The sequence below is a fragment of the Apodemus sylvaticus genome, chromosome 9 (genome assembly GCF_947179515.1).
Source record: "Apodemus sylvaticus chromosome 9, mApoSyl1.1, whole genome shotgun sequence".
NCBI classification, from domain to species: Eukaryota; Metazoa; Chordata; class Mammalia; order Rodentia; family Muridae; genus Apodemus; species Apodemus sylvaticus.
In genome coordinates this window covers 34,450,501-34,477,746 of record NC_067480.1, presented here as the reverse complement: position 1 = coordinate 34,477,746, position 27,246 = coordinate 34,450,501, and the positions used below count along the sequence as shown (strand labels likewise).

The 27,246-nt window shown below is 45.2% G+C and overlaps 1 pseudogene; it reads left to right on the top strand.

Annotated features, from left to right (window-relative positions):
* The first annotated feature begins 4,538 nt into the window (after positions 1-4,538).
* LOC127692836 (60S acidic ribosomal protein P1-like) lies at positions 4,539-26,991 on the top strand (annotated as a pseudogene).
* The last annotated feature ends 255 nt before the right edge of the window (positions 26,992-27,246 follow it).

Genomic DNA, 27,246 nt, shown 5'->3' with positions numbered 1-27,246 from the left:
TGGAGGTATGAGCACTCACTGCCCAGTCTGAGGTAATGTGCTAACCAGTCACAGCCAACAGACTTCCACTGTATACGCAGTTGTTTACATGCAACAAAGCAGAAACCATTCCCTGAAACCATCTCCAGAGTGGTTCATCTCCATACCCTCTGTGGACCCATGGGTATTGCTGTCTTACTTGGGACCACTCTGTATTGTCAGCAGATGTCTAGACTGGCTTCGTGTCCTGGCTGTTGCTGCTGCATATCTTGGCTGCAGTGAACATGGATGTGGGGGCTCTGCTGAAAGATGACTTAGAATCCTCCAGGTATATACCCAACAGTGGTATAGTTGGAACAGACAGGATTTCTGTTTTTAGTTTTTGAGAAACGTGTGCTGATTTCCATAGTGGATAATCCAGTTTACATGTTTGATAACTGTATACAAGGGATACAGGGGTCCCTCTTCCCCCACACCCTCTGCAGGGTTTTTGTTTTTTTTTTTGATTTAATATGTTCCTTTACTCATTGGGATTATACTGAATGCACAATTTAAAATTTATACACATGTTCAATCAAACCTACACAGTCCTCATTCATTATTAAATGGCTGAGGCGCATGGGGACAATGCATGTCAGAGTTTAAAGCTTATACTTACTTTCTTAGTACTTACATAGTACTTTTAAAGGTTCCATTTCTCTCTGATAAAATTAAAAATATTTTACATACATTTCAGTGTTGGGTAGTGATGTAACAACAAAAAAAACATCATGACTGAATACTCTAGATAGAACTGCTCCCCATTTTGGGGTTTCCAAAGCCAAAGTAGTCTAATATGCTCAAGTATTCTTCACTTAGGAAGTTTCTCCATTAAGCTTTATAAATTGCATTTGCATGAGAATAAGCCAATACAGGATGGATAATATTTATCAAATTTTAATAAAGGTTTGCATCTTTGCAGGTTTTTTTGTTTTTTGTTTTTGCCATTGACATCTTAATGATAGCCACACTGGAGTGTGTTCTTACTTAGTGGGTTTTCAAAGTTCATCAGTGCTGTGGCATATGTGTCTCATCTTCTTATTGTGTAGGTGATATCCCTCTGTACATATTGTATTTTGCTTACCTGTCAATCACTTGGTAGGCGTTTGGGCTATTTCCACTCTGGGGTTATTCTGAGTAATGTTGATACAAACGTTAATGTCCATGTTTCTGTGTGAGGTACTTTCATCTCTCTTCAAGAATGACCATCACCCTACCCCCACTCCAAAGGCTTATATGCCATAGTCTTAGTCGAGGGTGTGGTGTACAGAGGTTGTGTTTTCAAGAAGTGATTGGACCATGAGGAGGGGACCTAATCAGTGGATTAATTAAGCGATGGTTTATAATTGATTGACTACTGGCTATGGTGGAAAGGGTGGAGGGTGGAGCCTGAATGGAGAAAGTGGGTCATTGGCATGCACTTTCTGAAGGGTGTATCCTTTTCTTCTTGAGAGTCTTTCTTTCTTTCTTTCTTTCTTTCTTTCTTTCTTTCTTTCTTTCTTTCTTTCTTTCTTTCTTTCTTTCTTTCTTTCTTTCTTTCTTTCTTTCTTTCTATTGTGTAGCTTTGACTACGCTTGCTGCATAGACCAGACTAGCACTGAATTAACAAAGGATCCATTTGCCTTTGCCTCCTGAGTGCTGGGACTAAAGGCATACCCCTTCCATATCCAACCTATTTATTTTATTTTACTTTTTGAGGCGTGAACAGTCTCTATTGGGCTCACACAAAGCCATTTGGCTTTGAAGACTTCTGTGAGCTTGCTTTTTGTTCCCTCCATGTTCTTTTTACTGACTTTTCTGTAGCCCCATGAGCAGCTGATTCTTCTGGTAATGTATATGCTATCCTCTTCCTCTCTGTGTGTCTCTGCTTCTGGGGAGTACCATGAGATGAATAGCTTCTTCACCATGTTCTTCTGCCACCATGACAGACTTGCCTCTGAACAAAAGTAGTGGGCCCAGGGACCTCTGGCCACACCAACCCAGTATACCTTCTATCCTCTTACGTTGCTTCCATCAAAATTTTGGCCCATTGATGAAACAATGCCTCGCCGTTATTTTAGTTAGAACATGTCATGAAATAGGAATGATAAAATGGCAGGGCTTTCCCCAAGACCATAGCAGCACCTCAGCGGAATTCTGCTGGTGGGAGGTGACTGTTCATCAGGAGATGGACTTGTGAGGTTTATGGGAAAGTAAACTCACCAGGATTAGGACTTCTGTTTCCCACGGAGCGGAGAACTCCAGGATCTACCACTTAGCTAGATCGCTGCTCTAGGGTACAGAGCCTTAGGAGCGTACTGCTGCATTTTGAGACACCTCCGTAGACTTCCTGTCTGATCCCTGCATGTGCCCCGAGGGCTATAACTTAATTACATCAAACTGTAAGATGAACTTCAGTTTTCTCCCCTTCAATTGAAACAAGAGGGAAAAAACAAACAAAACAAAACAAAACAAAACAAAAAAACCCCACCACCCTGGCCCAAGCGTGCTTTGGGAAATTTGAAGGAGATAAATGTAGCTGACTGGGAACAATTGTCTGGCTACTTTCTGAACTTTGCAGCTTCCTTCTAGCTTTCTGTGAATCTTGGGACAGGAAACCCTTTCAAGGGTTGGTGGTTCTGAACAGTTTTGCAACCTGCTCAGAGAAGTCCTCGTGGAAGAGTGAAGCAGACCAGCCCCCAGATCTCCTGCCCTGATGACATTTCAAGAACCCTGGTAACAGCATCCCACCTCAGATCTCAGGAAAAGGTGGCCATGGAGGCTTAGGTGTTTGTATGTCCTTTGGAGGCTTCTGTGCCAGCAACCATGGCCTTAAGATGCTCACAACACACCTACCCTGATCACCTCCACCCAGTCCTTCTTCATTCTTTCCTCCTTCTCCCTTGTCTCAGGTTGGAGTCCTCAAACTCAGACACTGAAATGGTGACTTGTGTGCAAGGGATATATGGAGGAGCACTCTTGGAAAAACACAGTCGGAGAAACAGAGACAGAAGGAGCAGCAGAACACACTAGGTGGAGACGCAGAAAGAAGCTTCTGCTCAACTCTACAAAGGCTCCAGAGGGTCATACACCCCACTGCAGAGATGCCCCACTCCAGGCCACGGAGAGGACTGGTATAGTCATGTTCCATCTAGCATGGGTAAGAACCTGGGTGTGGGATTAGAGCTCAGGGAATCTCATTTTCCTTACCTTGCTTTTAGACACAAACCCACCTCAGGAACAGGAAGCTTTGCTTCAAAAGAAGAGCCGCAAGTGCTGCTATTAGAATCATATTCATGTCTATCCATCCATCCGTCTGTCTGTCTGTCTGTCTGTCTGTCTGTCTGTCTCTCTCTCTCTCTGTGTGTGTGTTAAAAATTAATTCCAGGGGGAGATCATGGACAGTGTGGTTCTTCATTTGGGGTGTATATTATGGTTAAAGGGAAAAAATGGATGAACTATATCTACCTAGACCCTACTGAGATATCTTTGGGTCCATGACCACATGGGGACCCCTTTCAGAGGACCCCCTTTTTATTATTCATTATTTACTTACTTATTTTCCCCCAGGCTGCCCCAGCACTGCCAGCTCAACCTTCCACAACTTGATTTCACTACAACACTATTTCTCTATGCTATTTCTTTCTCACAAACCCTCTATGGCTTCCTGTTGCCTTGTTGATACACCTAAAACTCCATTATATAATAGTTGCTGCTTTAAAGAAAAGACTGATTTTCATTCTATGTGTGTGGATGTCCTACAATGTCCTCTGAGGAGACTCTTCCTCTTCCCACTCTTCCTCCTCCTTCTTTGCTTTAATCCTACCCACCCCGCTTTCTGGTTATTTGTTGACGATTTGTGTGTGTATCTATGCACCACATGCAGGCAGTGCTCACCCTGGCCAGAAGAGAAGGTTGGATTCCTCGGAACTGGAGTTACAAATGACTGTTAGCATCATGTAGGTATTAGGAACTGAACCTGGGTTCTCTGCAAAAGTAGCAAGTGCTGTTGACTTCTGACTTCTGAGTCATCTCTCTGATCTTCTTCTTTTTATTTTTTTTTATTTTTTTATTTTTTTATTTTTTTATTCGATATATTTTTTATTTACATTTCAAATGATTTCCCCTTTTCTAGCCCCCCACTCCCCGAAAGTCCCATAAGCCCCCTTCTCTCCCCCTGTCCTCCCACCCACCCCTTCCCACTTCCCCGTTCTGGTTTTGCCCTATACTGCTTCACTGAGTCTTTCCAGAACAAGGGCCCACTCCTCCGTTCTTCTTGTACCTCATTTGATGTGTGGATTATGTTTTGGGTATTCCAGTTTTCTAGGTTAAAATCCACTTATTAGTGAGTGCATACCATGATTCATCTTTTGAGTCTGGGTTACCTCACTTAGTATGATGTTCTCCAGCTCCAGAGATTCTGTTTGAATCTCTGAACATATAACCTCAGCTCACCTGTCTGGTCAGAGTCCTCTTTTTCCTCATGAGGGCCTTCCATTCTAGTCAGATGAGTAAGTCGGTATATAGCGTCTGAAGCCATCATGGACATGGATTCTGCTCCAGACCAGCTGGCTATGGGATACACCAATGCATCACCCCTCTCCTTCCAGGCTGAGGGCTTTGGTGGGTCCATAGATGAGAACTGTGAGGTGGTGGAGAGGACACTGTTGAGTATAGTACGAGGGGGTTCAGACTAGTGGCTGCAGAAGCTAATGCTAGGAAACTGGTAAATCCAAGACTATGCCATTTCCAAGGAGTAAACCATGCTGTTTTCTGGTGCAAATCCTTGACTTGTTGCCGTGCTGTGTACCTGGATAGTCTTGCTATTGGTCAGACTCTTGTGCACTCTTCAAGGTTGGGTGGAAAGATTCCCTCCGTTGTGCTGACTTCCTCAGGATCTGCTGTATCCAGACACTCCTCTGATTCTCACTGTCTCCTATTATGTCTTTCATAACTTCTTTGTCTTTGCTTTTATAAGTTCTGCAAGTCTCCTACTGAGTGTGCAGAACAGTCTTCTAGGTCTCCTGTCTTTTGTGTCTCTTGCCCCCTTTTTCCCCGCCACCCAGTTTTGGATAATCTGGATTCTATTTTAATTTACTTATTTAAATAACATTTCTCTCTGTAGTATTTGAACATTTCTGAGAGCTGTTTTATGACAGAGGGGCTTGCTTTTGTGTGCTCCCTTGATAAAACATTTTATTTTCGTTTTATGGACACGGTTGTTTAGAAGTTTTCTAAAAAGAATTTTACACTGGCTTGAGCCGTTAAACATGGCTGAATCTGTCCTGAAATGCTCGGTTGTCCTTGCACAGGTATGCGACAGTCATGTGTAGAGACGAGGGCTGTTGGCTATGTGGCCTTGCCTTTGGGGGGCGGGATCCTGGATGTTAGAAAGTGGAGGTGCTCTTAGTGGGTCTACCTGATTGGAGGAGAACACTCAGAGAGGAGACTGAGGCATGGGGATGAGTGTTTGTGGGAGCTTTGAAAAGGTTCAGGTGGAGAACAGGCAACATCTGGGGTTCCATTTCAATGTCAGTACCACCCAAGGAGTTCCTGAGAGCTGAGCCTCACTGGGCTTTAGCAGAGCAAACAGGCTTTCCTGAAATGTATCTCCTTTTGTGGAGACTCCAAACTCCAATGTCCTCTGAGGACACTCTTCCTCTTCCTCCTGTTCCTCTTCTTTTTTTCTCCTCTTTCCTCCTCCTCTCTGTCTTACCTTCTCTTCCTCCCCCTCCCCCCTCCTTCTTCTTCTATTTCCTTGCTTTAATACTCCTGCCCACCCCATCTTCTGGTTATTTTTTGAATATACATGAGTGATAGTCTCCAAATCGTTATTTTCTTTTAGAGGGTTTACATCTTTATTAACATTTCTTTATGTCATTTTATTGAAAACTCATGTGAGAGTGGAATTAGACATGCATAACCAACCTTCCCAACCTTCTGTTTGGAACTATACTTAGTACATTAAAAAAAAGCTATTTCACTTACAGGGCATAGAGGCGCATGCCTTTAACCTCAGTACTTGAGAGGAAGAGACAGGTGGATCTCTGTGAGTTTGAGGCCAATCTGGTTTACAAAGCTAGTCCCAGGATAGCCAGGGCTGTTATCCAGAGAAATCCTATCTTGAAAAATCATATATATATACATATATGTATAGTATATATATATATAAGTATATATGGTATATATGTATAGTATATATGTATGTATATATGTATGTGTGAGTGTATGTATGCATGTATGTGTGTATATATATATATATATATATATATATGTATGTATAAAAGATGTCTTATTTTTACTGGGCTGGCCTTTAACGTGCTATGTAGCCAAGGATAGCCTTAAACCTGTGACTCTCCTGCCTCTATGTCTGCAGGGCTGACCTTACAGGATTGTGTTATCATGCCTGGTTTATGTGGTGCTGGGGATCCAACCCAGGGCTTCATGTGTACTTGTTGAGAATTCTACCAACTGAGCTATGTTCCCAGTTCCCTAGAATTGCCCTTTCTACATTACTTATTGGCTTAGCTACTCAACTCAGCTCCCTGTTTGGGATTAGATTCTTTAAAATGATCAGCTATATTATGGTGTACAATGAAGGAAGACCCTATTTTGTTTTCATTGTGCTTTGTGTGGAAGGCACGCTATTATAGTCATTGAGGGAGATGGCTTCACTGCCTTGTTTAGTGCTTCTTGTTAACATCGGTCCTCACAGATGCATTTTCTCACAGAAAACTCACGTCTGGAGAGGCATTTGGATCACTACTATGGTCTTTAACATTCTCCGCGTGGATCGTGGCTCATCCACATCTCCAGGTCTTGGATGTGGTAAGAAAGCACGGCAAGGGCTCTGTGTGCAGACGTGTGTGTTAACTCAAAAAGTCACAGCCCTCTTGACTTCCTTTCCTTCTGTCACAGCCAGAGCTTGGGAGTCTTACTCTCTGTTATCTCTTGTTTTTGTTTGCTAGGGCAAGGAGGTTACTTCCTCATGGGATTTCCAGTTTTTTGGGTTAGAGGATTCTCCCTGTCCTTCTGTGGGCTGTGCCTTCTTTCCCCTTACCTTTTCTTTACCAATGCTCTGCACAGCTGGATGTTTTCTCCCAAAGAGAAACACGTGGTTGATTCCAGCACACCCAAATCAAAGCTGTGAATGGAACGCCGAGACACTCTCCTCAGCCCATAGGTCACATTTTTGGCAAATGGCCGCATCCTGTTAACTCTCATTCCCATGGTGCTCTGCCTTCTCTTTCATCTGATACCGTGACTTTTCCTGGCTTTGAAATGGTCCATATTGATTAAATTGGGAAGAAAACCAGTCATTCTTCTACACTGCAAGTGGGGGGGGGGCACGTTTTAGAGTCTATATTCTTAACATGGGAGAAGGAAGTTACCATCCCTGCAGGGATTTCTCAGGAGAGGTAACTAACTGATCTAGGATGGAGGTGACTCAGGAGGAAAGCCACGAGATTCCCTCCAGAGTCAACTCATTATTATAAAGATTTCCATTTTGGGGCTACAATAATTGATAAAATGACCCTGCCTTAGTTTACAAAGTCTATTGAACTCAGGTTTTTGGACATAGTGAATGAACCCTCAGTTAAACAGCACTGTAGATAATACAGTACAGGCACTGGTGTTTTGTGTGTGGGGAGGGAGGCTGAGTAGCAGTCTGTCATCGTGGAATAAACACGGACCAAAAGCAACTACAGGAGGAAAAGGTGTATTCCAGCATAAAGGTTCCATTCCATCATTGAGAGATTCCAAGGAAGGAAGGAAGGGTATTTGATGGCAGGGGCTTGAAGCAGAAACCTACCTACTGCTTTGTCCCTAGGCTCATGTCCATTTGTGCCACACCAACTCCAGTGTCATCTGTGTGACATGACAGCATGTCATTAAGGCAGACAGGAGAAAAATACCTCTCGGGGCTAGGCTCCCTGGAGGTCTCTGGCAGTGTGCCCACCTCTGGCCCTGAAAAGGGCCTCGATGTTCTTCAAGGATACTGCGCTTCCTGGGTTATGGGTTCTGCACTGTGTCTTTCTTCTTCCTATTCTTAATTCTTTATACAGCATGATCCCAGCCTACAAGCTGGTTAATTGATAAAGGAGAACTTGGTATTCCGGTGGAAAGAAAAAGAGGATGTGGTGATTACACCTACTGCTTCCAGTCCTAAACTCAATGAACTCATGTTGAACCTTAGTGAAACAAAGTCTTGGAATGTTTTTCATCAGGGTCCATCTTTATCACTAGCTTTAGCAAAGGTAATGCACAAAGAACAGAGACATTAGGGAATGTTATGAATAGTTTGTAGCAGGAAGAATACAGTATGAAAAAGTATAGGACTACTGATGAGCTATTGCTTTATACAGGTACTCATGATAAGGTACTTATTTATTAGATGGATAAAAGCATTGAAGGGTAGAAGGTCCTATAATATTCTTTAGATTATAGACACAGATTAGCTTGAGCCAGACCACCTTGGTGTTTGCTGTCCAGGGCAGTATAGAGGGCTCTTGTAATGAATATGTGCTCATTCTTAAAGTATTTTGACTTTTGATAGCAGAAGAAGGCTTATGGCATACAAATTGGTCTGAAGGCCCAGGTTCTCCTATTGATTGTTAAACCACAAGTTAGACTCGAACACCATGTGCCTAAGGTTTATGACCTAAGACTGCTTTTGATCATGGTTCCTGTGGGCATCATGTCATGTCTACTTGCTGTTCTAATTAAGATGGAAATGTACCTTGTTTAGCAATTGCTTGAGTGTTTCTGGAGGTGTGCCAACCTCGATCTGTTCCTCAATATCCTATAAATATGCCTGACTAAAAAGTAAAGTTGCAGCAGATTCAAACCGTTCTCTGGTGTGTCTGTCTGTCATTACCTCGCCACACCTGTGCCTTCCTGAATACCAAAGCCCTGGTTTTCCCTCGGTCGTGACTCCCCCGGCTGGGTCAGTCCGTGGCACATCTGCCTTTCTTCCATATGCATGTATGTCTACATACATAGAGATGCTACTATCCACAGTGGGCTGTGCCCTCCCATGCTCATTAGCGACCAAGAAAAGGCCTCACAGATTGGACCGTCATCCAATCTGATGGAGACAATCGAAGTTTCCTCTTCCCAAGAGTGTTGGGCATCACAAAGCATGACTGTGTGTAACTCTCCACCTGTCTCTGTCTTTCTCTCTCTTTCTGCCTACACATTTGCCTATAAACTATCCACTCTGTCTGTCTTTCACCTGTCTGTCATCTTCTGTTATTATGCTATTTTCTATCTTCTCAGCTTCCCTGTTGGAGCAACAACAATACTCTGGCTACAGCAACTTAAGGACAAAATGTCTTTTATCTTATAGGCCCATCTTACTAATTAATCACTATCTGGCTTGTAGTTTCAGACACAGTCCTTCACGGTGTGGGTGTCAAGGCAGCAGGAGATTGAAGCAGCTGATTGCATTAAGTGTTCAGTCAGGGGAAGAGAGCTAGGAGGACTCTTTCCATTTTCTACCATCGGGATTGCCAGCCCAGAGAACGGTGCCACCCACAGTTAAGATGGGCCATCCCATATCAATGAACAGAAGACACCGTCCACAGGTCTGCTAACTGGCCAACTTCCAGGTGAGTTTAGACACTATCAAGTTGATAACACCAATCTTTATACCTGTTAATCTACTTGATCTATGGGTTTGCTTCTTATTGTGGCAACACTGCCTTTCTTTCCTTTCTTCTTTCTTTTTTTTTCGAGACAGTGTTTCTCTGTGTAGCCCAGGCTGTCCTGGAATTTGCTCTGCAGACCAGTCTCAAAGTCAGAGATTCGCCTCCTGCCTCTGCCTACTGAGTGCTGGGATTAAAGGCCCGCACCATCCCATACACCACATTTTGTGTATTCAGTCGCTTGGTGATGGGTATTGGGGTGTCTGTACCTTCATCAGTGTAGACTTCTGCTTGAGTTCATGCCTTCGCTTTGAGGTGAGCATCCAGAAGCAGGATCCAGGGTCACAAGGGAATTTCTCTGTTGAGCTTTTTGAGGAGTTGCCAAACTGCCTATCACAGCTCACCATATCATTTCACAGGGCAGGACGTGGCACCCAGAGAGGCTGAGCCCAAGGTCACAGAACTGTCTGCTGTTCAGCTGGTCACGTGTCCGGGTTGTGCTTTCCCGGGCTGTCCGTTACTGTGGACTTTCTCCTCTCCCTCCTGATAGTGATTCGGATATTCCAGTTGGAAGTTGAGAACTTAAGACTCTATGGTTTGTTTAATTTTTTTCTATAGGTATTGCAAAAGCAGTTTCCAAAATCTTGGCTAACGTGATTCCTTCCCATAAGTCAGAAATGGGGGGCCCTTTTAAGAGGTTTGTCTCATGACAACAAGCCACATCATTTGGTCTTCAGCCTTTCCACCCCCCCCCCCCCCCCGCAGCTTTTGGTGGCTGTTGTCAAGACAGGCTAAGCTGAGGTGGCTCAGCTACTTCCTGGCCCCCTTTCTCACATACAGCTAGCTAGGCGGAGCAAAAGGTGCTTCGTTTGTCTATGAAGTTGAATTTGGACACTACTGCCCCGCAACCCTCCCTCACCCCTTCCCCGTGCCTGTGTCACAGACCTGACCATTCATGCCCATCTGCCTGCCCATCTGCCTCCACAACTTGCCTTCCAGCGGACCTTTCCCCTCTGCCCTCTGAACAAGGACCTGAAGGTCAGCTGTTGGTCATGAGAGCTGGGGGACTGAACCACCTCTGGCTTCTGACACTGGAATGAAAGACATAAAGTAGGACGTCCCAAGCTGGCACATCTGGCTTGATTTGGGAGGGTCACTGGCCTTCCACATTGCTCCTGTAGTCAGCCCCCCAAGACCCCCCCTCCCCCCCCTCCCGAGGGCTTCCAGATTTGCCAGTAGCTGGAAGGATGGAGTTCTGCTTACTGGGACAGGAGGAAATTCGTTATGATTTCATGAGAGTGAGGATTACTAACTTAAAACACTAGTCAACGGATGTTTGGAAACCGAGGCCTGGGGAGGGGATGAGGTGGGGTGCTTTTTGGGATGGGGAAGGGACCTCAATAAGAAGGCATTTCTCAAGCGCATGCGCAGAAGCAGGAAGTCGTCCTCCTCGTAGTTGCAGTTTTATAGTCATCCACTAGATGGCGGAGGAACTCCACTCACGGCGTCTCAGCGCAGCCCAGCCTCGGGTCTGGAAGATGCAGGATTGGTTTGATGAAGCCTTTACAGTCTTCACAAGATAGCTGGCATTTAAAGCATTCTGCATGAATATAAAATGAAAAGTCGAGGTCCTAATAAACTAAATGAAATGTGTATGAAATCCCCAAGGACTCTTTCTGGCCTGTACAATAGATCAATGTCAGTTAGGGTGTGCTGGGAGAGGGGTGTGCTAACTCCTGTTCAAAGGCAGTTTTTAGGTCTTACTTGTGGTTTAATTTCTGGACGTTTTCTACGAAGTGCACTGAGTTGAGTGCAGTGGCAACAGTAATAAAAGCATGCCCTTTGTTTGAAGAACTTGTATCCATCCTGTTGGGACTCGGACAACAGCTTAGATAAGGAAAATAACCAGTGAGTCAGATAGCAACAAATACCATGGGAACATCAGGTGGGACCGGAGGGATGTACCTTTAAATCCATGGTCCCAGAAGACCTCCTGGGAAAGATGACATTTCATTAAGACCTGACGGTTTGATGAGTAAGCTCTGAAAACCTGAGGGGAGAGACTTCCTGGCAGACGGTGCAGCAGTGCAGTAGCCGGGACAAGGGACCAAGGAAGCCAGGCTGGATGTTGGCAGAGCAGGGCTGGAGAGCAGGATATGAGTCAGAGAGAGGCTGGGGTGAAAAGGAGGATTTTAAAAATGATTTTTTTCCTAGCACATATTAATTGTACATTACGACAGGTTTCACCATGCCAGCCTCTACATGCACATGGTATTTTTGTCTATATTCACTGTTAGCCTCGTCTGTTCCCTTCAACTCCCGAAAATAATTTTCATCTTCTTAATTACTTCCCGCTTTTACTTTCACGCTTATTTTGATTTAATTTCAGTTGTTTGCAGTTATTTATTCCAGTATCTGGCCCACTGAAGAATGCATTTCTTAAGAGAAGCGGGACTTTAAAGCAGAAGGATGGAACTAAACCTTGTAGGAGAGAGGGTTATGGCCAGCACCCAGCCAGGCCAGCATACAGTCAGGTCAGCACCCAGCCAGACCAGCACCCAGCCAGGTCAGCACACAGTCAGACCAGCACCCAGCCAGACCAGCACCCAGCCAGGTCAGCACCCAGCCAGGCCAGCACACAGTCAGACCATCACCCAGCCAGGCCAGCACACAGTCAGACTAGCACACAGTCAGGTCAGCACCCAGCCAGGCCAGCACCCAGCCAGACCAGCACCCAGCCAGGTCAGCACACAGTCAGACCAGCACACAGTCAGACCAGCACCCAGCCAGGCCAGCACACAGTCAGACCAGCACCCAGCCAGGTCAGCACACAGTCAGACCAGCACACAGTCAGACCAGCACCCAGCCAGACCAGCACACAGTCAGACCAGCACTGAGCTAGGCCAGCACCCAGTCAGACCAGCACCCAGCCAGGTCAGCACACAGTCAGACTAGCACACAGTCAGACCAGCACCCAGCCAGGTCAGCACCCAGCCAGGTCAGCACCCAGCCAGGCCAACACACAGTCAGACCAGCACCCAGCCAGGTCAGCACCCAGCCAGACCAGCACCCAGCCAGGTCAGCACACAGTCAGGCTTTCTTAGCCTTTTTTCCAACCATGCTCGGGATTGTTTGCCGCCCAGGGGACAAAAGGCACACCAGCTTCTTGCCACTATGTGTTGGTGGCACTGCTGAGCTGGGCTTTGAAGGTTGTTGGTACAATATTGATGGGAAACAGGAGAGTGGGGTGGACGGGATAATCAGGGGAACAAGCTGGCATTCGACAGATGCCTCTGTGTGGAGACCAATGGCCCTTTTTGGAGTCACAGAAACCATTTTTATCATTTCCCTGATGCCTGCCTTTGGCCTAGGTGCAGTTTCCATGACTTTCCCCTTACAGCAGATAGAGGGCTGGGACCGGAGGCTAAATGATTTTTTTTTTTTAAATTTTTTTTTAGGGAGTTTTAAGCAGGATAATACATGTTATACAACTTTAAACAAGATTAGAAAAGAAAAACTGCTCCCTTGTGCCCCCCCCCCACCTCTCCCACCTATTGGCCCCTGGCATCTTCCCAAGATGAGAAATGAGAAACTTGTATTTCTTCTGGCTTCCAGATGAGAGACCAGATTATTTTTCTAGCACTGGAATATAAAATTAATTTATTGCCTTGGTTAAATTTGATTAAAAAAATTTCAGCTTCACTTTCACACACACACACACAGACACACACAATCATACACTTGATTGAGATTTTATTTTATTTTTTAAACAGCTACTCTACAGACTCAGCATCGGATTTCACGGAGTGTTCACTGTACTGTTTGTTTTCGCTAATTCTTTTCCTGGATACTTCCCAATTATTTCCAGAGGACAAACTCACGCTGTGTGTATAAGGATCTCAACAACAACGACAACGACAACAAACAACTTCGTGGCTGGAAGGGACCTAATGTATTCATCTTTGGGAGGGAAGATGTTCAGAGGCTGTTTGAGAAACGGGTAAAGCTTTCTCAGGGGGTGCTGTGAGGCAGGGCACAGAGAGACCTCTGGGTGAGCAGAAGGTCTAGCTACCCACCTTTCTTTCTCTGCTTGGCTCTTGCCGCGTCAGCTTCCTGGTAGGTGCTATAAGGAGAAACATCAAACAACAATCAGAGCTTCCGATGCAGATCCTGTGACTCTGAGCCTGAGAACGGCTTGTTCCCAGGGTCTCCAAAGCTTCTAGTCTGTCACCATCATCAGAGATGCGTATGCAGTGGGATGGTCCCCTCCTCGGGCCCTCAGCTTCTCTGGGCCATTCTGTGTCTGATAAGCCCAGCACATGTGTCACTGGTGAGATTTCCCCCATGATTCTTGACTAGCCCTGGGTAGCATATTGACAGTCAGAAATGATTTCACATGCTTTAATAGAAATGCGGGAGTTTCTGAACTAAGATAAGGAAGAGGCCTGCTGACTTTTGAACAGGCCGCCCCCACTGGTGTTCCTCAGACAGGGCCTTCCTCCACAGCTGGCCTCAGACTCGCTGCACTTCTCCTGCTTTGGGCTCCTGAGAGCAGGGATTGCAGATGTGACCCACTGTGCTCAGTTATGTAGTTATTAGGTGTGTGTGTATGTGAGTGTGTGTGTGTGTACATGTGGAGGCCAGAGAACAGTTTTGGGTATTGTTCCTCAGGTGACATCCATATCTTGAGATAAAGTCTGTCATTGACTTGGATCTTTCCAAGTAGACTAGGATGGCTGATGAGCCCCCAGGACCCCCTCTCTTTACCTCCCCAGTGCTGAGATTACAGGTACGAGCCACATCATCATCATCATCATCATCATCATCATCATCTCTCTCTCTCTCTCTCTCTCTCTCTCTCTCTCTCTCTCTCTCTCTCTGCTAGGAATGAAACACAGTTTTTTCCTCCCACAAGGAAGGCACTTTACCAACTGAACTAGCTCCCTAGTGTTTGTTTACTTTAAAAGAAATGTTTTTTATGTAAATGAAGGTGTTAAGATCCAAGACGATACCTAAGTAAGAGCATGAATCTTTTTTTTTTTTAACTCATGGGGACTTCCCTTGTGCACACAGTGATCCTTTCCTTCTTTCTAGCATTCTGCTTTGGTTTGTCAATGGGCACTGTCATCAGACACTATTCGTGTGATCCACAATGCCCTGGCCAATGGCTCTGCTGCTCAGATCAGAATCAATAGGTATGGCTTTGTTTATGGAAGGACTTTATGTATTCTGGTAAGTGTTTGTCATTCACATGGACATGACAGTGACTTCATGTTTAGTGTCTGGCGACATCTGTCAGCCTGGCAGAAATGTCCACCACTTACATTGGCCTTGCTAGGGTGTCTATCTTACTTTATTTTCCTGTTATGATAAAAATATTCTGACAGAAGCAACTTAAATGAGAAAGGCTCTGTGCTGGCTCACAGTGGGAGGTGCTGGTCCAACGTGACGAAGCCACAGTGGCAGATGGTGGAAGTAGCTGGCTATACTGTAGCTACAACCAAGAAGGATGAGCCTTCCCACTTTGGTTCACCTAATCAAGATACTCCCATCAAAGGCATGCTCAGAGGCCTAGAATCTAGGTGATTCTAGATCTCCTCTAATTGATACCGAGATTAACCACCACATTATTGCCAATAAAGAGGGTAGGGTGACTGCTCTGCCAATAAAGAGGGGGGGCACGGGGAAGACCAATATCTTTTTTTTTTTAATTTATTATACGTAGGTACACTGTAGTAGCTATCTTCAGACACACCAGAAGGGGGCGTCAGATCTTGTTGGAGACAGTTGTGAGCCACCATGTGGTTGCTGGGATTTGAACTCAGGACCTTGAGAAGAGCAGTCAGTGCTCTTAACCGCTGAGCCATCTCTCCAGCCCCCCAACATCTTCTTAATGAATGATGGCGGCTACTCCATCCTTTCTTATCAAATGTCATGGAAATTGAGACTCCATGAGACTACAAGAGCCTGGCTGGCTGCCCTGTGCCAGCATCCCTATCTTTCATGGCAACATCCCAGCACTAGTCCAAAGGAACCTTCTCCACGAGCAGCAGAGAAATGCAGACCAGTGGGGGACCTGGTCTCGGAGGTCTTGGCTAGCTTTAGAGTCATAATCCGACAATGAAGTGTGACATTTGGAGGATGTCTCCTCAGTGGGACCTTAATGGTCCTCTGCCAGCTCATGACTGTCTTCCGCCAAAGAGTCTTAACCATGGAGATACAACGGACTCATTTATTCTTTCTCCCCAGGGATGGAGCAATGACTGCAAATGGTTCAAACTATGTAAAGACATATGGCTCAGTTACAAGATAATGTACTGGGATTCTCTAGATGTTGTCCTCAACCTTATCAGTACTGCAGCTCTTTGATATAGTTCCCTGTGTTGTGGCGACCCCAGTCATAAGATTATTTATTTACTTGCTGCATCATAACAGTTGTGTATTGCAATGTAAGTATAGAATATGCAGGATAGCTGATGTGCGACCCTTGTGAAAAGGTAACTGGATCCCAAAAGGGTTGTGACCCACCGGTTGGGTAATCTGTTAATGGCTGCCCCCCCCCCACCCAGTTACTTCTTCCTGGAAAGTCACTGACAGACCCCACTTGAGGTACATCTCTTGGGTGACCCTAGATCCAATCAAGATTACCTATCATAGACATCTCAGAAGATAATAAACCAACGATGGCCTTAGCATACTCGCATCAGCACTTCTTCTGGCCTGCACGATACATGATGCTCCAGCTCTTTGCTGTTCTCAACTGTCATCTGGGGTAGGTAGTACAGTTAGGACCATTACATAAAAGGGTCATGGAGAGTCTCAGGGCAGTTAGGAATCGCACCAGACTGCTGGGAAAGGAAACCAGGTCTGCTTAGCCCAAATTCATGCCTGTAAATTGGCTTTGTTATGCTTCCTTTCAAGAGATTTGTCTTATTTTTATTTTGTGTGTAGTTTATGCTGTGTGTGTGTACTCATGTAGTTGATATGTGCACATGTACATGAGCATGCATGTGAAAGACAGAGGTTAATGTTAGGGTGATGTCCTCTACTGCTATGATAAGGCACCATGGCCTAAGCAATGGCGGCTTACAGTTTCAGAGGGTGAGTTCAAGACTGTCACGGTGGGGAACATGGCAGCAGGAAGGCAGGGAAGGTGCTAGAGCAGTAGCGGAGCGCTTACATCTGTTCCACAAACATAGACAGGGCTAACTAGAAGTGGAGTGGGTTTTTGTAGCATCAAAGCCTTTCCTTCACCAGTGACACCCTTTCTCCAACGAGGCCACCCCTCTTCAGCCTTACCCTCGGGGACCAAGCATTCAAGTATATGAGCCTATATCGATTCTCATTCAACCTACCAGAGTCGCTGAACCCAGCACACATTGATTAGCTAGTGGTTCTGACAACCGTCCTGTTTCTACTTCCCAATGTAGAGTTCAGATCTGAACCACCACACCCAGCTTTTTACAGGAGCGTTGGGGACCTGGACTCAGGTCCTCAGGTATTTGTTGTAGACACCTTATCAGCTGAGTCACATCTGCAGTCTCCTTAATGAGCTTTGGACATGATCATTACAAAGGGAGGGTGCCCAGGTTGACATGGGCTCTGACTAGTGTGGGTTCTAACGTGTCTAACTAAGAAACCCATCTGTTTGGGAAGCCTGCTCACTTAAGTGTGGCTGTTGGTGTCGTGTAGGCAGAAGCAGAATGCAGAGGGCTAAAATTCTTAACCCTCCTTGCTTTACTGTGTTACATGTATCCCCACATCAAGAATCTATCAAGGAACAAAGCGACCACCTTTCTGTTCATCCTCTCCTCACTCCAGAGAATCAAGTTAAAGATTAAACCCTGAATCCGGCAATGTTCTTAGTCATCCCCACCAAGGGCTATAGACCATTAGGTTATATCAAGCCTTTGACAGGTCACTGATTTCTTAATTAGCAGCTTATGACTCATTGCTGGAGGAACAGGAAGCCGCCTGTGACCCTGTGCTGTCCTAATTGCCAATTGAGCTGCTCTCACAGATTCCCTCTCCGTATTTTGAAAACCTAATACTGCCACCAGCAATTTCACGATCGCGCAGGCAACTTCTAAACATCTTTAAAGCTGTCACCTCCCTGTGTTATTTCATCTAATGAGACCCGAGGGCAAGGCAACCCTGTCTTCCTTCTTCAGAACTCTGGAGCCTTCGCCGTCTGCTTTATTGCCACTGGGGCTGTGTTCATCTAGTCTCTGTTTCCCTGAAATGTCTTCTTGAATTTTTAAGCAATTTATTTTTACTTCAGTCACAGACATAGAGCGCCTCAGACTCCAGGTAATATATTTTGGGACAAGAGGACATCGCATCAAAGTCCTTCCTCACAGAGGGAGCTGATCTCGGGGTGAGCACCAGAACACACATTCTGTCCTTCATGAACGTCAAGTGTGTGGAAAGCAGGCATAGACAATTAGAAAAAGATCAATATGAGACCAACTTTCTGTGCTTAGGGCATTTATATAATCAAATATGGAGGAAAAGAAGTATAGTACACATACAAGGTAGGGGAGAATAGTCACCTGGAGGTGCTTACTCTGGCTGGAGAGTATTGTCAGGTCAACAGAATCTGGTTCCACCTGGTTGGATTATCCGCTGTGGGGAGAACTAACTGTCTTTACTGTGCGCTAGACCATCCCTTGTGCAGTGGGTTCCAGACTGCATAACTCTGAGGAAACTGAGCACCGGCATCCACTCATCTTCCTCTGTTGCCTGACTAGATTCAACATGACCACCTGCTTCAGGATCCTGCTGTCTCCTCTGCCTTGCCACTGTAGATGGCAGCTTGAAGCAAGCCCTTCCTTCCTTAGGTTGCTTGAGACCCTGTGCTGTGCTAATTGTCAACTGAGCTGCTCTCATGGGCTTGCTTGAAAACCCAATACTGGATATGTTGTCATAGCAATGGGAAAAGGAAATAACACTTCCACCAAATTTCTATATAAACTAACCACACACACACACACACACACACACACACACACACACACACCACTTTCATGTATGTCATTTCTACATATGGGTGTGCGTTTTCCCTCTGACATCCTCTCCACCCTCCCTCGCCACAGCTCAGTCACTCACGTGGCTCCACACCCCTTCCTATCTCTGCCACTTCCTCATCTCTACTCTCTTGCCTAGCTTGCCATCCTTAAATGCTAAGGTCACCAGACCTGTCTCAGCCTCTCTACCTCTCTCTTGGAATTTACTTGTTCCTTTGAACCGTTTCTCTGACTTAACTAAAGTGTGACTATTTTTGCATTAAAGTGCCTATTCCTTAACTCTACATGTGACCGTTTTTTACTTAGGTGTATATTTACATAGCTGTCATGTGAATCTTGCAGAAGAGTCCCAGAATGACCCTCTGAGCTGAGATTCTTCAGGGAATCCTTTCCTTCTGGCCTTGGTCACAATTCCTTTATTTTCAGTCTCCATGTAAACAAAATCATGCAGGGTGTACTCTCTTATGCTTAATTTCTTTCATTGGATCTTATATCTTTGAGATTCACCCAAGTTAGGTATATCAGTAGCTTGTTTCTTTAAGGAAAATATTTACTTTTATTTTATATGCATATATATATATTATTTTGCTTGTATGTATGTATGTATGTGTACCATATGTGTGCTTGATGTCCAAGGAGGGAAGAAGAGGTGCTAGATCCCCTAGAACTGGAGTTATATATGGTTGTTATGCCATATGGATGCTGGGAAACACACCAGGTACTCTGCAAGAATAGCCAGTGTTCTTAACCCTTGAGTCATCTCTCCAGTCCATCATTTTCTCCTTTTAATTTTTTTATTATTTATTTACATTTCAAATGTTGTCTCCCTTCTTGGTCCCCCCTCCATGAGCCGCCCACACCATCCCCCTCCCCTTCACCTCTAAGAGTGTGCCTCCTCACTCACCCACCCACTCCCACTTCAGCTTTTTAGCCTCCCCCTTCCATAGGGCATCAAGCCTCCACAGGACCAAGTACATCCCCTCCCACTGAGGCCAGACAAGGTAGTCCTCTGCTATATATGTAGCAGGGGCCATGGACCAACCCATGTATGCTCTTTGGTTGGGGGCTTAGTCCCTGGGAGCTCTGAGGGGTCTGGTTAGTTAACCCTGTTGTTCTTCCTATAGGGCTGCACTCCCCTTTAGCTCCTACAGTCCTTCTCCTAACTCTTCCATAGGAGTCCTTGGGCTCAGTCCAGTGGTTGGATGAAGTATCTTATTCAAGTGCTGGTAGAGCCTCTCAGAAGACAGCCAGGCCAGGCTTCTGTCTGCAAGTACTTCTCGGCATCAGCAATACCGTTGGTCTGATGTTTGCAGATGGGATGGATCCCAAGTTGGGGCGGTCTCTGGATGGCCTTTCCTTTGGGTTCTGCTCCATTTTTTTGTCCCTGCATTTCCTTTGGACAGGACCAAAAATTTTGAGATGGGTGGGTGGCCCCATTCCTCAACTGGGGGCCATGTCTATCTATTGGAGGTATAGTCTGTTCAGGTTCCATCTCCTCACTGTTGGACATTTCGCCTAATGTCCTACCCATTGGGTCTTGGGAGTCTTTCATATCCCTGATGTCTGAGACATCCTTTAAGACAGGTTTAATCAGGGTCTCATGACTCTGAAGGAAGAGGGTAAAGACAGAGAAATAACTCTGACACCTAATCTACTGATGCTAAAGGTTTGGGGATTCCAAAGAGTCTAAGGATTTTAAGGCTGTTTTCTGGTTTTTAAAGGCTAAAATATCACCAGAATTGTTTTCGACCAGGAGGAATCATTTGAGTCAGGTAGTACTTTAAATTGGGGAATGTGGATTTCCCTGGAGAGAACAATGTCTACATCAGGTCTGGTATCATCTTGTTTCTTGAACAGTTTGAACTTGAATGAGCCAGTTCTCCTTAGACTTTTCAATCCCTGGAAAGAGTTGAGGTTCAGATGGCATAAATGCCATCCCTTAAATGCATTTACAGCTTCTTTTTATCATCTTCTAACTCATAAATATGAATGGATTATAAGTGTCCTGCCATTTGGACAGCTTCTAAAGCCAAAGGAAGAGTACACCTTTCATGTAGAGTGGTTTGGGAAATCTCTTGGTAAAACATTTTATACCAAAAAAACTTGGAAATTATCTCAGTGTTTTGCATCTCAGTCTGTGCTTATGGAACCTTTGCCATGTGATACTCAAGAAGACGAGGTTCCGGCTGATGATGCATTTAAAGTGAAGTCTCTTTGCAGCTAATGGGAAGGCAGCACTGGAAGCCAGGTCTCCTGATCCCTGGAGCTTGGTGTCTCTTCCAGCAGGCCCTGTACGGACAACCTCCCAACCCCCACCGGTCCCCTTCTCTTCCCCAGACAGGTCTTTACAATTCAGTTTTCTCTCTTAGTCAGGACACCTCTCCATAACCGCTGATGACCGTAGTACTCAAACTGGAAACGTGACAAATGCCGCAGAACAAAAATTAGAATTTGAAAGCAGAACTTTACAGCAAACACAAGGATGAGATTGCTTTTTTTAAGAAATTCTATATGTGAATGATTGGAAAGGGCTGCTTGTTCACAGGCTGTCGGAATGCAGTTCAAGAATGGAGTCTTGTGAGAGAAATTCTGTCTGCTTATGAGAAAATTCCAAGAAAACAAGACAAGAGTATTGTAACCTCAGTTTCTTAAAAACATAGAACCTATTCCTGTACCCCTCCCAGGTGTAGCAGACAGGAGTGAGTTTACTTCATTACATCTGGATATGGGTATTTGTTTAAATGCCTCTAGGGAGAAACATGTTTTTGTCATGTGCAGCTTGTTCTTGTGATTGCATACTTTATTCATGTGATTCTTCTTCTTCTTCTTCTTCTTCTTCTTCTTCTTCTTCTTCTTCTTCTTCTTCTTCTTCTTCTTCTTCTTCCTCTTCCTCTTCCTCCTCCTCCTCCTCCTCCTCCTCCTCCTCCTCTTCTTCTTGTTCCTCTTCTTTTTCACATGGTAACTGGTCTGTGATATGTTTTTTTATTAATTATTTTTATACATTCCATATTTTATTCCCCACCCTGCCAACCCCTGTCCACCCTTTGACTGTTCCATATCCCAGAGGGTATAAATTGTCTGATGCTCTGAATAAAGTTGGCTATTGCATGGGACTTTAGTTCACTTCATTTATCAACTCCATTCTCCCACGTCCAGTTACCTTCAGAGTGGTAAACAATAGCAGCTTAACCTGTAACTTCTCAGAGCCTTCTCTGTCCCTGGTTCATGCATTCATTCGAACAACCTTTGACCCATCTCTCTCTCCCCCACCCCCCACCCCACTCCCTTCTGGCAGCCAGGAGCCTACTCTTTGGCCTTTAAAAGATTCCATTTACAAGTGTGATCCTGCAATCCTTATCTTTCTCTTTTTGAATTCTTTTGCTTAACACCATGCCCTCCAGGTTTATCTCTGTTTTCCCAGGAGGCAAGATTTCCTTCCTTTTCATGGCTGAATCATATTCACTGCATATGTGTACACGCACCTATGTATCTCTCAGTTTTTTGTACATGTGTCACTGATGCCTTAATCACTCTGTATTTCTGCTGTAGTGATTAATTCTACGAAGGACAGGAGAGTGTGGCTATTTCTCTGAGCTACTGACTATCCCTTCTGCGGATAAACAGACACTATGATAAAAAGTTGAGGTGAAAGAAGTGTTAGCTAACTTGATGGTGGGTTATGTCCTAGTATATACATAATGTTATAACTACATGGATACTTTAAACACATACCATTAGAATTCAATAAAACTAGGGGAAAAACCAGTCTGGTCTACAAAGTGAGTTCCAGGACAGCTAGGGCTACACAGAGAAACCCTGTATCGAAAAAACAAAAACAAAAAAACCCCCCAAACCAAAAACAAACAAACAAACAAACAAAGAAACTAGGGGAAAATAAGTACACGGAGCACTTGGGTCTTTGTCTGAGCTTTGTCTCCATCTAGTCCATCAAGATTGCCCCAGATCGCGCAACTTTCTCTTCTGATGGGAGCCATTGGTCTTCCCTATCTAACATGACCATGGTTATGAGACACTGCTGTCCTAGGGATTCTCTGCAATGTTCAAAAGGCTTCTATGACAATTTCCCATCCGGCTCCAGCTGTTTGCTTGTCATGGAAAATGTCCAGGGCTGTGGCTGTCAGGTTGGGATGAGGGGAACCTCTGTGTCCTGGGAGCCCCTGCTTTTCCTTATGTGCCTAAGGGTGTGGCAAATGGCTGAGAGACCCTTTCCTTTCCCCTTTGTGCCTGTGAGGTGTGGGCACATGAGGAAGGGAACCTGCCCTCAAGTTTATTTATAGAACTGGATCACTTTAGCCTTTTTTTTTTTTTACTAAACAGATCACAAAGCAAAATTGCCTAGATGGAGCTGGGGGATGGGGATGGGGAGAGGAAGATAAAACACACCCAGCACAAGCAGAATTTCTGGTTCTGTGGTTCTCTTCTGGCAGTCATTTAAGAGATTGAAAAAAAAAATAAGGAAAACTTGAAGGCCTTTGCTGTAAGATTAAAGGGAATTTCCCACATAAAATTAAAGCTTGAATTCCAGGAGGCAACACTGTAGATTGGGCTTTCTTCTCCCATGGATTCTATTCTGAGCATCTCTGAACTAAGGAACCAAGAGGACAACCTGCAGGGCCTCTCCCCTTTCAAAGCCCATTTCTGCCTGTGACTCTAGGGCAAAGGAGAACTGCAGAGGCTCTCTGCTCAGCAGTGGAGGGCACTTCAGTGATAATCATTTCGTGACCTGAAGCAAGCCAGGCATTCACCAAAACAACTCACATGTGCAACTGACCGACTGTGATTTTTCCATCCCTGTGATTTTCCTCTGTTCTCCATGGTAGATAGATGTGTTTGTCATTCGGGAAATTTGACCTCTGAGCGTTGCAGTCTAGGACCGGGTAAGGAGATTCAGAAGCCATGGCAACATGACCTTCAACAGGATTAGGCTGTATTTTGATGGAAAGGAATACTGTAAGACTTGTTTATGGGTTGGGGCTCCAGTCTAAAAGATGATACAGTGAGCAGACATTTTCAGAGCTGAAGAAGCACACATTACAAGTTCTAGGTCACTCACCTTCCCACGGCATCCTGTTTTCCCAGAATCTTTGTTGCTCTTAGCAAGCCGAAGGAAAACCACTTCCTCTGGAGGCCTTCCTGACTCCTGTCCCAGCAACAGCCCAGTAGCTCTTCCCTAGGCCACGCCCACTTACTGGCCAGCACCCACCACCTGCCTGACCTCATCTGGTCTCCTCCAATGGCCAGGAAAAGAGACAGGGACACTTGTCATCAGGTGTTGGTGACTCTGTGCTCCACCCAAGAAATCAGCATCTTAGCTCTTCCTTCTCCAAAACCCTTTAAAGTGGAAAGGTCTCTTCTGAGGACTTAGGCACTCTGCCTCATCTGTGACCCCATTCGTAGCACCTGCAGCCTTCTTTTCAAAGTGGGCATGTGCCTCAGACACTCTGTAACTTTGGACTTACATCCCTATCTTTCAGATGACCATCCTACAGTTACATTAATATTCTTAATTGGCAGATAAAGGTTGTGCATCTTCAGGGGGGTTAGAGCGATGTGGAGGTACATTTACCCTTCTTCCAAGAAGCAACTCAGAATATGTTGGTTATCTACCATCAGGGAATTGCCCTTTCCTTTTAACAAGAACAGTAGAAAGCTCTCTTTTGGCTCTTTGGATCAGTGACTCTATATGGAGGAGTATAACTACCACTTATTTCTCTTAGCTAGCTGGCTGACTTTGTTTGTGACACTAATTACCCCCCCCCCCCCCCCATCTATCCATTTCTTGTACCCTCCCCAGCCTCTGGGTACTTGGTACCTTCTACACACTTAGCTTCTGTGGATTTTACAGATGAGTGAATCCCTGAGATATTTATCTTTCTATACCTGGCCTATTTTAGTAAAACATTCTGAGTTGGGAGTCCATCTACACTGCTTTCTTTCTTGTTTGTCACACAAAGGAGCAGTGGCATCTGCTGTGGGTAAGAGGTGGAGCTAGGTTGGCAGGGTAGCACAGCAGGCAGAATGGTTTCCTAACACTTTGAAACGGAGCCCTGGGTTTGATTCCTAACACTGCATCAGCTGAGCGTGGGGCATATGCCAGAAATCCCAACATGTGGGAGATAGAAGCAGACAGGTCAGATGTTCGATGCCACCCTCAACTGCACAAGTTTGAGTCCTTGTCTTGAAAAATAAATGAATAAATAAATGAATAAATAATAAATAAATAACTAAAAGCCAGTGTGCTGGGGCCGCCATGCCTGGATGATCTAACTTTCTCCATTGCACAAAAGGTACTGTCTCAGAACCAGCTTCTGGGATCATTAAAAGGAATTCATGACATGGCACCTGTAAGAATTTAAAATGGTGTTGTGTAGCAAAATGGTCAAAAAATTAGCTAAGCAGTCAAAGCAGAAGCAGGAGTAGATTTGAGTGCATTTATAAAGTCTTCTGCGTGTGCAAACTCCTGGTGTGTCTGAGAGAGGCCCTCCCTCACGCTGCACCTGAACTCATGCCTGCTCTGGGAAGGACTGCTTTGGCTCAGATCCATCATTTCTTCCTCTGCCGCCATACAGAACTGTGCACACCTGCATCCTGCCCTTCCCTCCAGACCCGTGGACAGTTGGAGAGATTATTTTATAGTACAGTCAAGACTTCTCACGCGCTAATAAACACAGAATGACTTGGAAAGCCTAGAAAAAGTGCAAATTATTATTATCAGGTGTGTCTGGGGGCAGGGCTGAGATATTCTTTCTTCCCCCTCCTCCTTTTGCTGTTTTATTTATCTTCCTTCCTTCCTTCCTTCCTTCCTTCCTTCCTTCCTTCCTTCCTTCCTTCCTTCCTTCCTTCCTTCCTTCCTTTCTTTGTCTTTCTTCCTTTCTTATTTATTTTATTAGATATTTTCTTTATTTACATTTCAAATGTTATCCTTTTTCCTGGTTTCCCCTCCAAAAACACTCTATCCTGTCTCCTGTTCTCCGTGCTCACCAACCTACCCACTCCAGCCTCCCTGCCCTGGCATCCCCTACACTGGGGCATGGAGCCTTCTTAGGACCAAGGGTTTCTTCTCCCTTTGATGCCCGACAAGGCCATCCTCTGCTGCATATGCGGCTGGAGCCATGGGCCCCTCCATGTGTACTCTTTGGTTGGTGGTTTAGTCCCTGGGAGCTCTGGGGGTACTGGTTGGTTCATAATGTTGTTCCTCCCATGGGGGTCTCCCTCTCTCTCGATCTTTCTCCCCATCTGTCCGTCTGTCTCTCTTTTTTCTTTTTCTCTCAAACTCTTGATCCTTCTGTTTTAGCCTCTGAGTTCTGAGAGCATGCAGAGTGCCACTCTTCCTGGATCAACATTTATTTTTTTTTAATTTTTTTTTTTTACATTTTTTCATTTATTTTTGTGTGTTTGTGTTCGTGTGTGTGGGCATGCAAGTGTAATAAAACATATGTGGAGGTCAAAGGACAACTTGAGGGAGTTATTTCTCTCCCTCCAGCATATTGATTCTGGGGCTCAAACTCAGGTCATCCGGCTTGGCAGCAAGTACTTTTCCTCCCAAGCTATTTCGTCAGCTCCTGCTTCCACATTTATTACGAGCTCTCAAGTGACAGCAAGTGACACTGCTCTTTCTGGTCTGGGGACCACATTTTGAGTAGTCAGGGCTTAAAAGACAAGCTGATCTGGTGGAAAGAGATTCTCCCTGGTGAATCCCTTGTGAGAAAGAACCCCAGGAACTCAGCTGTGAAGGCTTGTTGGGGCTTTCAGGCATACTTCTGCATAGCCCTTGACCAGAAATGGAGCAAGAGATTTTGCTGAAGCTCCTGAAAACCATGGAAACCCAGTGGTTTTGAGTTTTGCTTTTAATTGAAGAAAAAAAAAGGAGCCTTTCCTCAGCTGCCACCAAGGTGCTCCGTTCTTCCGAGGAAGCTATGGCGGAGCTGGAGTGAGGTCATAATTTGATACTGCCTTTAGCACCACACAGGCTCTGTCTCTGAGCTCGCCTGCATCTACCTCGCCCTCATCCTAAACGACGGTGAGGTGGCGGTGGTCACGGAGGATAAGATCAATGCCTTCATTAAAGCAGCTAGTGTCAATGTTGAACTTCCCTGGCCGGGTTTGTTTGCAAAGGCCCTGGTCAGTGTCAACATGGAGAGCCGCATCTGCAATGGAGGGGCTCGTGGGCCCTCCCGCTCCAGCAGCCGGAGCTGTGCCTGCCTGCTGCGGTCCTGCCCCAGCAGAGGAGAAGGAAGTGGAAACAAGGAAAAACAGAATCTGAGGAGATGGATGATGGCATGGGCTTTGGTCTTTTTTGACTAAACTGCTCTTGTTGTCCAGTCCAAGAAAGAGCTGAACCTGTAAGAAAGTAAGTAAACAAAGGAATCTCTCCCTTAAGGGAGTAAGACTCTAAAAGGGGAGTCAGGAGTCAAGTGTGCACATTGAAAGCATTGGTAGACATAAGTAAATTCAGGTCAAATAGGTCTCTAAGAAATGATGATGTCACTTGACTTGGATGTAAAGTATTGCCCCATTTATGACCAGGGGCAGCCTCAATCAATAATTCTACCTGC